Raw genomic sequence first — 9,092 nt, 5'->3', positions numbered from 1 at the left:
AGACGCATAAAAGCAATGCTCCGGGCTACACACAGGGATAACCCTGAGTCATAGCCATTGAGCCACCATGCTAGAAGAAGCCATTGAAATCCGACGGTCCTTGAATAAAACAACGCCGTAACCATGTATCTAGAGTCCATTGGGACATCTCGTACTCGTACCAGTCTGTAGAGCTTGAAGAGGCTCACTCGTACCAATCTGTAGAGCTTGAAGAGGATCACTCGTACCAGTCTGTAGAGCTTGAAGAGGCTCACGATGCCGCATGGCCAGAAACAGTGAAGTTTTGTTTTTTTTTTAAAAAGAAGGCAGTGCCCAAACATTTGCACTGATCGATGCATGCGACTCCTTTTGTTCTTCTATTAAAAAAATAATTCTTACAAAAAAAATACATCATGGATCATATATGGTTGATACAAGAATCAGACATCTATAAAAAAACATGAAGTGGCTCTACACTAATAACATGTTAACCCATGATTAAAACGCCAATTGAAGCTAGTAGCTAAATCCTCACGACAACGGAATTACCTACACAAAAAGTTGATTTTACATATAATTATTCTGAATGTTCCATATGACCCAAAGTAAGGCACACTCCAACTTGAGTTTCCATTTTATCTTTTTTCGCAACCCTCGTAACTAATTTCCAAACAAATTCGTGATATCAACGGGAGCGATAATATTAAATATCATATGAAGACAACATGGGCTTAGCCCAGTGGTTGGGGTCGCAGTGGCGCATGTGGGGACCCCGGACTAGCTGTCCGAAATTCCCTGTTATGTATACAGTTCACGATCCCATGATCAGTGCGCCGTGAACACATAACCGAACTGATACCAAATTACACCATCCATTACAAAGCGGAATAAGAAAATTACAACATGGGCACATGACCAATACTTACATAATAGCCTCGAAGGGCCTAACTAAACATCGAGTAGCATCATCACTTCAGCAGCACGAAGCACCCAAGTCATCTCGCCATAACCCTACGAGCAACCGATCGGGAAGACGTTCCTAGCTCGCATAGACGTCGTCAACTCCTTCTTCATCTGTCGAGTTCCTTCAAGTCTGGCCAAGTAAATAGCCAGGGACAAAGCCGTGAGTACATTGGAATTGTACTCGCAAACCATCAAGAAGGTGATAACGATGCTAACTAAAAGAGACAAGAGAGGAAGAATAGTTTCTCTTGTGGATATAGCATGTGAAAGAGAATCAGTTTGATGCGGACACTATGGTGTTCCTATGACATCTCTATATCTTTGTTAAAGAAGATACTTCAAAAGTTACACTACGACATCTCTACATCTTTAGGGAAGAGGTAGCGTTCCGACATCTCAAGTGATGCGGTGCTATGGAAGTCCTATGACATCTCTATATCTTTATTGAAGAAGAGTTAGCATACCGCCATCTCATTTGGTGGGGATGCTAGGGAAGTCCTATGACATCTCTACATCTTTATTAAAGAAGAGTTCCTCTCCATGAAACACTAGGAAAGAGTTCCCCACTTGGTCTCAATTTTTCCCACGACCATCTCCATATGGTCAACACACGCCCATTTTCCGTACCCTTCCGGTACATATAAACACAACATTTCCTTTGCAAAGCTTTTGCCAAAACAAAATGCAAGCCCCGGTAAAGGTAGACCTTTGCAACCCGTCCATGACCGCGGACGCGGCTATTCGAATAGATTTGACTCTGCAGAGTTTGCACACTTTCCCCACAACTATCCGGATACCTGTCGTGTGGGCATCATCCCTGCATAACAACATATGCCACGACGGATACCCGGACATAACCTTTCGCCCATCTCCACTGGCACGAGTCCTTCCCTCGCGGGCTTACCCCTTCCCGGCACCCCGGCAGCATACCTCCTTTTGAGCGTATCTCCGGCGCCATGACGAAGACCCTCGCAATCGTCCGGCTATCGGCTAAGACAGTGTATTGCCTCCTCCGGAGCGCAACCCGGCGTCGGAGGTCGTCATGACCCTCCCTAGAAAGTTGTGAAGGGTGCTCCCGCCAGCTTCAACAAACTACGGGCTAAGCCCCGTCCCACACCAGGGTAGAGTGGTTGCGCGATAAAAGTTGGGCTGGTGTACACTTATACGCAAGTGCTCCTTTTTAAAACCATTTTTCCCACAACACCTTGGCTGTTCAACAAACAGCCATACACCACTTTTCCGAACATCTTTACCAAGATCCTTTGCTTTCTTAAACCATACGCTTGGGTTAACTCACCCAAGGTTTTCATAAAACATTTACAACAAGGTAAGCCTTGAGGGGTTCCCAACCTATAGTTTCATGAGTTGAACTAGAATTGCACTATGGCCGAGATGAGAGTCATCTTGTCATAGAGGGTGTAAAAAGAGTAATGGGTGGATCATACTCGCTTAAGGTAAGCATGTATGATGACAACACAACGAGGAATATAATCTCAGATTTGTGGTACTAACTATACAATTTGGATAGTGGAGAATCACTATCCAACCAACTCTCCAAGAGGGTACACGGCATACTCCTCTTAAATTGAGGATTACACCAAGATCATGACATTGATACCTCTAAACTACAAAAGTGGTGAGTGTGGTGTAAGTTACTATCTTGAGAGGGAAGATGCTCAAGTTGAGCATACAAGATGACCAAGTGGAATAGCACGGCCATGATGCCATGCATCCCATAATCACAACGACAATAGTGGAGTATCACCACTAGGGAGTACCCCACTAGGAAACACACATAGATGACATAAATAGAGAGATTAACACACATAGAATTCAAGGTGCTTTGGACATCAACAAATGACATCCAACTAGACACCAAATCAGAGATCAAAAGATGGCTTGCCTTGGCTTATTTGTCCCTGGACTTCTTCAACTCCATCAATATAAGAATCCCAACAATATAAATAAAATCCTCGTCCGATTCCACTTCTTCTTCTTCTCCGGAATTGTTCGCATCTATCGCCGGAAAATATAAAAGGAACACAATCAATCACATTGCACCAACAAAACAAACATACAACAATCAACAACTAACCAATCAAATAAGGGCCACTATACAAAGGACTTATAGATACCACAAAACAACTTTAAGAGAACCCATTTTATTTACCTAGTAAAGGTATGAGAGTATCACAACTTAGCAATTGCCTCTCTCGGTTATCACCATGGTATAAACCAAACATCCCCTGGTAGATAACATCATAAAGAGGACAAGAGCATTAGTTTGACATCATATGCATTCACAAAACATTTTCAAACATTTTTGGAAAAGTAGAAATCAGTTTTCCTAATTTAATTTGCTCACTTAACACTACACAAGATTAGGAAGCAAGCAAGATACCACACCATTTGAAAACTCAAGCAAAACAATAGAACTTGTTTAAGTTGCAAAGGTTTTGTTTTTCAATCATAAAACAAAGGTTGCCCATTTCTAATAAAAAGAGTTGGCCAAGGGTTTTAAATAAACCGAAAAGTCTTGCTTCAACAATGCATGTCACACATATACATTACTAACAGCAACAAATATGTTCGAACAGAGACTGATAGTATTTTTCCTAGATGGTCAGTACTAATACAAGACTAACCCAATTGGATTCACTCAAAAATATTAATCCTACAATTTTAGGAATTTCTTTGAATCTGACTGTACAGAAAAAAAAGATCTGTAAGCCATAAATCGTAGAAAAATCCTAAAAATATGAGGCCACTTGTCTTTGAAAGGTATTTAAACAGAGATTGACACACAATTGGATTTGGGTTCAAATTGTTTCTGAAACTCTCATAAATGGATTTACAAGTTTACTGCATGTCTGTACCAATTTCTTTCTCTCTGGAGTTACACAACAGATAAATGTTTGAAACTTGTTTGAGATGATTAAGAAAACATTCAGTAATCCTACAGAATTGGAATCACTCAATTAGGTACAAAATTGGATTTTTGATGATTTAAAAGCTAACAGCCATGTCTGCAGAACACACAGAACAAGTTTAATTCACCACAATTCGTATATAAAACATAAAAATATGAGGTCAGTTGCATCTGAAAGGCATTGAAAAGCTGGTTCTCACCCAACTGGTTTCATTCAAAAATTCGTTCCCAAGCTCCTGGTTTAATTCGACAAAGTCAGATCTGTCCAGATCTTGATCTGTGAACCATTTCAGTTTCAGGAGGTCAATCGAAGTGAAACCACCGCCAAAATGAAGGTATTGAAGAGGGCTTTCACCTACAGTTGAGTTTGTTCAAAAAGGTTTTGTAAAACGGGAGAAATATAACAAACAGTGATTCTGCATGTTTTCAGAACTTTATTTACCATGCGAAATCCGTAACGAATTTGAGGATGAGACCAACGCCATATTGTATATCTTTTCCGTATCTAACTGTGGAACTTTGAATCGCTCGATTTGGATCTGCACACGAGATTCGGTGGATTTTACAAGATCGTACCAGAATCTGAAACAGCAAAGTAGCAGAAATTACTGCAAGGTTTTGGACGAACTTTGCTCAAGAACTTCAGATCTGAGGATTGCTCAACCTTCTCCATGCTTGGACCAACATGCACCTGCATCAAGATCCAATCTTAGCAATGGAAGAAGAAGAAGAAGAGGAGATTAATCCATCTAGGGTTGGGGAGAAGATGGAGAGGGAGTCCCTCATGGTGAGGGGAAACTTGAGGGAGGGGGAGAGCTTCATCTTGGTGGGTTTCCATGGCCATGGCCGGCCATGGAGCTTGGGAGGAGCAGCAGCTCGTGGGGAGAGGTAGGAGGAGAGTGTGAGGGAGTGGGGAGTGAAGGAAATGAAGCCAAAGGGGAGGTGGTGGCCGGCTAGGGCCAATTTATAGAGGGAGAGGGGTGGCTGCCTCCTTTTTTGATTGGCCAAGGGAGGTGGCTGTCCATTTATTGATTGGGTTAGGTGGGAGGCAATGCTTGTGGGGGAAGAAAGTAATAAGGACAATGGCTGGCCGAAATTCTTGCCATGGCCGGCTCCTTCATGTTCCACTCAAAAATGAACAAAGAGAGAGATGCACAACATCCATGTGAATAGATCAAGGCATGATGTTGAGGAGGTAATGTCAATGAGTGATTTTGATGATGATAAGATGAGGAGTAAATACATATAGATAGAAAGGAGTATGAGGGTGGCATGTGCCATGTGCCATGATAATAATCTCCACCACTTTGGTTGAGACCATCTTATGATGAAGATGGCTCCCAAGGTATAGTTGATGAATAAAAGTTTTCATTTGAATTCAAAATTGAAAGATTGGGGTTGGCCACATGCAACAATGCATGAGCATGTCAAGGTAGATGGGATGGTGATGGTGGCTTAGTCAATGATAGAGCAAGATTAAGAGAGATGGTGAGTGGAGTATTCATATACTCACAAGGATGAATATATTGACACAATTCATGAGGTCAAGGTGATGATGGGAAAGAATAGAGGATTGAGATGGATATGATGAAATATAAGTTGCTATTCAAATAAGAGGTCAATTGGGAGTGATTTGAAAATATCAAATGATCATCCATTTGATCAAAAATTGGAGGATGAAGGAACATAATGTGGTAGATCAGAGATGTACACAAGATGTGCAAGAGTTGTCATTTGAAAAAGGATTTAATTGAAAAGTATATGGAACACCTCAATTGTCTAGACACAATTGGGAATGAACTCAAGTGAAATGGAATCTTGAAGATGTTGGGAGAAAACTAGTTGGAACATAGGAGTTCAAAATATTCTACTTACTTTCTCAAGTAAAGTAGAGTTTTTCCCAAATTTAAAGTAAACAAGAAATGGTATAGGTACCATAAACAATCCTTTTGTTAAAAACAAAACAAAATAGAGAGTAATGTTTTAGAAATCAGTACTTGGTAGAAATGGGATGAAAAACAAAACCCATTTTAGTTCCTTGTTTTCTTTGAAGAATTATTTTGAAAAGATTTAGTAAAACTAGAAGTAGTTTTGTGATAAAACTAGAGAAGGAAAATCAATAGGACCTTTGAGAGAGAAAACTTAATTTAGGGAGAAATGTTCTCAAGGGTAGATGATGATTACAAAATGTATCCATCATTCCCACTCTTGGTTTTGTGAAGATTAAACTTGAATAAAAACAAGAGGTAAAAGTGAAGGAAGTGATCTAGAGTCGAAGCATTGGATATGGTATAGGATCAAGTGGAAATATGTGCTGCAAGGATTGACTGAGACATGCAAGACGTGGAGGTTGAAGAGGGTGTTACAAAGATGAGATCAATGCACTGAGATCACCAATAACAGTGGTGGTTGCTTAGATATCAATTGCCAAAGTTTGGACATTTTAAGCTTGTCAACACAGATGGTCGACATGGCCTCAAAACCAACAAGGATGAGTGGGTACAAGAGAAAGATGTGATGAGGGGTAGATGATCCCAAGTTTTGAATTAAGGATGATTGAGCTATCTTGTACTACAAAGAGAAAATCAAGATGGCACACACATGTTGCCATCAGAAGAAGAGTTTGATGTAATAAGAAGGAAAACAACTTTTCCTAGGACACACATGTGTTTTATTAGGTGAGTTGTTGGTTTTACCACTAGAGGTGTTGTTCTAAGAGGTGGCTCAAGACAAAACTCAACAAGAAATCAAGACAATACATCTACCAACAGATCAAGGCAATTCAACATAACAAACAGATCAAGGCAATTCATCTTAATTAGTCTATAGAAAAAGTTTTTGTTCCTCCTAATTTTTGCAATAATGACAACTAATCAAGGTTGTAAAAGTTGGGGTGTTACAGATCTTCCACCCTTAAAATAATCTCGTCCCGAGATTACTTAGTGTAGAACTAGAGGGGTTGTAAAGCTTAACGAAAGTTAGACTCCATCCTTCTGTAGATGCACCATTGTAGAGAAGGTCGTTGCTTCATCTTCTAGCAGACATGATGGATTCCTGCCGATGGCGAGCTTCATGAAGAGGTTGACTACTCCGTGCAGATGTTAGACCTGTAGCTTCTTAACGACCCTAGTGGAGCTCACGACTTCAGAAAATTTAGTGCACTCCAATGGTGCCTTAGCGGGGTTGAAACTTTTTAGAGTTATCTTAAATTTTAGTGGAAGACGAAGTCTTCCACCCTTAAAATTGTTCACCGGGGAGGGGGCGTTAAAAACTGTAAGCTTCGGCCACGGGTCTTGTCGGGCGCTTCTTGGAGAAGTCATTGATCTCCTGTCTTGAGTTGAAAACATCTTCAGAGGGTGTTGTGTAGTCCACGGCTTCAAGAGGGGTTAGTGCATCCTACGTTTCCAACGGTGTGTTAGAAAGGTTTAAAATGTTAGGGTTAGCTCCAACTTTTAGTGGAAGACGAAGTCTTCCACCCTTAAGATTTTTCATCGGGCTTTCGGAAAAACTCAGAGCGTTCGCTTTGCGGTCCTGTCGGGGCTTCGAAGAAGTCGTCGATCTTCCTTGTTCAGTTGAAGAGTCTTCGGGGGTGACGTGCAGACCACATCTTCAAGAGGCACTCACGTGTTAACTAAACCATATGGGATGCGCGGTGAGTTAGTAAGTTGATGAAACACCTAGTTGGTATCCATATGAAACAGCAACAGAGGTCGTCGAAGGCAATCTTCAGCTTGACGGTCAGTGCTGACTTATACCAGTTGAGAAGTTAGTGGGTAAACTACACTTAATCTTGAGTCTTGAGGTATCTTCAGGAGCTTCACTTGGTAAGGACCAGATGAACAAGGTGATGTAGCTTGGCTTTGACGCTATTGTTCACTCAACGGGTTAGACGGTGTGTTAGGGGGTATTTTGAAGAAGATATCCTAGAGGTTAGCACGACTATACTCCAAGGTTAGACCAAGTTAGTAAGGCTTCTCGCAGAGGTGCAGTCACTCTTGAAGGTAGGGGCTTCTGCCTTCTTGGCGTAGTGGAGATGCTTCGGATGACCTTGAAAGTAGTCGGCGTAGGTAGGGGTCTGAGTTAGTTTCCCTGATGGTTGAAAAACAACTGCTAACGGGTTTAGAGTTAGAGTCTTTCGTTAATCTACCCAACTAACTAGCAGTTAGCAATACATCGGCGAGGCAAACTTTAATCCTATCATGGCATGTGACACCCATACAACCATAACCAGAGACAAAATACCACTAACAGAGGCTACTGGTATTTTTCCTAGATGCACAGAAACAAAACAAGATCAACACAATTGGAATCATTCAAAAATATTTATTTTTCAATTTTTGAGACTCAAAATACTAACCAGAAATAGTGATCAAGTTTTATTTATTAAAAATCGCACAAAAATCCTAAAAATACAAGGTCAGTGGCGTCTGAAAGATAATTTCATACTGGTTCTAGTGCAATTGGAATCACATCAATCGGAGCTACCAAACTATTTTTATTAGCAAAACAGTACACTGGCAGATTTCCATTTTTAATTTCTGTTTTACAAATTTTCAAACAATTAAAAAGGGCGGGAATGTCTAAATAGCAAGACATACATGCACACAGCAAACAGATACAAACACTCAAGGCAGCACACTAGGGAACTACAAGCAATCATCAAACCAGACATGGTACTCTAAGTACCCAGAAAGTCCTAATGCGCGGGGGTAGCTCAATCAAAGCGATTGAGTTTGTCCTATCCATCCTATAGGTTTGGGGCTGGTCACATATGTCGACGTCTTCATCTTGCTGGCATCGACTTCAATTTGGATCCTTGTAGCAGTTGGTGGTGAAGGGGCCGGGTGTTGAGTCGTTGATGTTGAGGCGGAGGAGAAAGCTGCGTAGAACTTCTAGTCTCGACATCCCGGAAACATGAGGTCTTCGAAGAGGTAGCTGTTGAGGTGCTTCTAAAGTAGAGATCTTCTCGTGGCTGGCCTAAAAATAACTAGTCAAGAAACCGAGGGCTTGATCCCCGACGACCGCAAAAAGTGCAAGTCCACGGAGGAACAAGGTCAGATCTTTGACATACTTTGGTGAAAACCAAAGACATGATGTTATCATCCCTACATGTGCACGACTAAATCGGCATCCAACCTTCAATAGCTGCCGTTGGAGATACGTGAGACTTCATAAAAGGTTGATCCATCTTCGACTTCGAGTCTCCGGTCCGAGTCGGGGA

This window comes from Lolium rigidum, chromosome 3 (genome assembly GCF_022539505.1).
Source record: "Lolium rigidum isolate FL_2022 chromosome 3, APGP_CSIRO_Lrig_0.1, whole genome shotgun sequence".
Lineage (NCBI taxonomy): Eukaryota > Viridiplantae > Streptophyta > Magnoliopsida > Poales > Poaceae > Lolium > Lolium rigidum.
Note: the sequence above shows the minus strand (reverse complement) of the source record.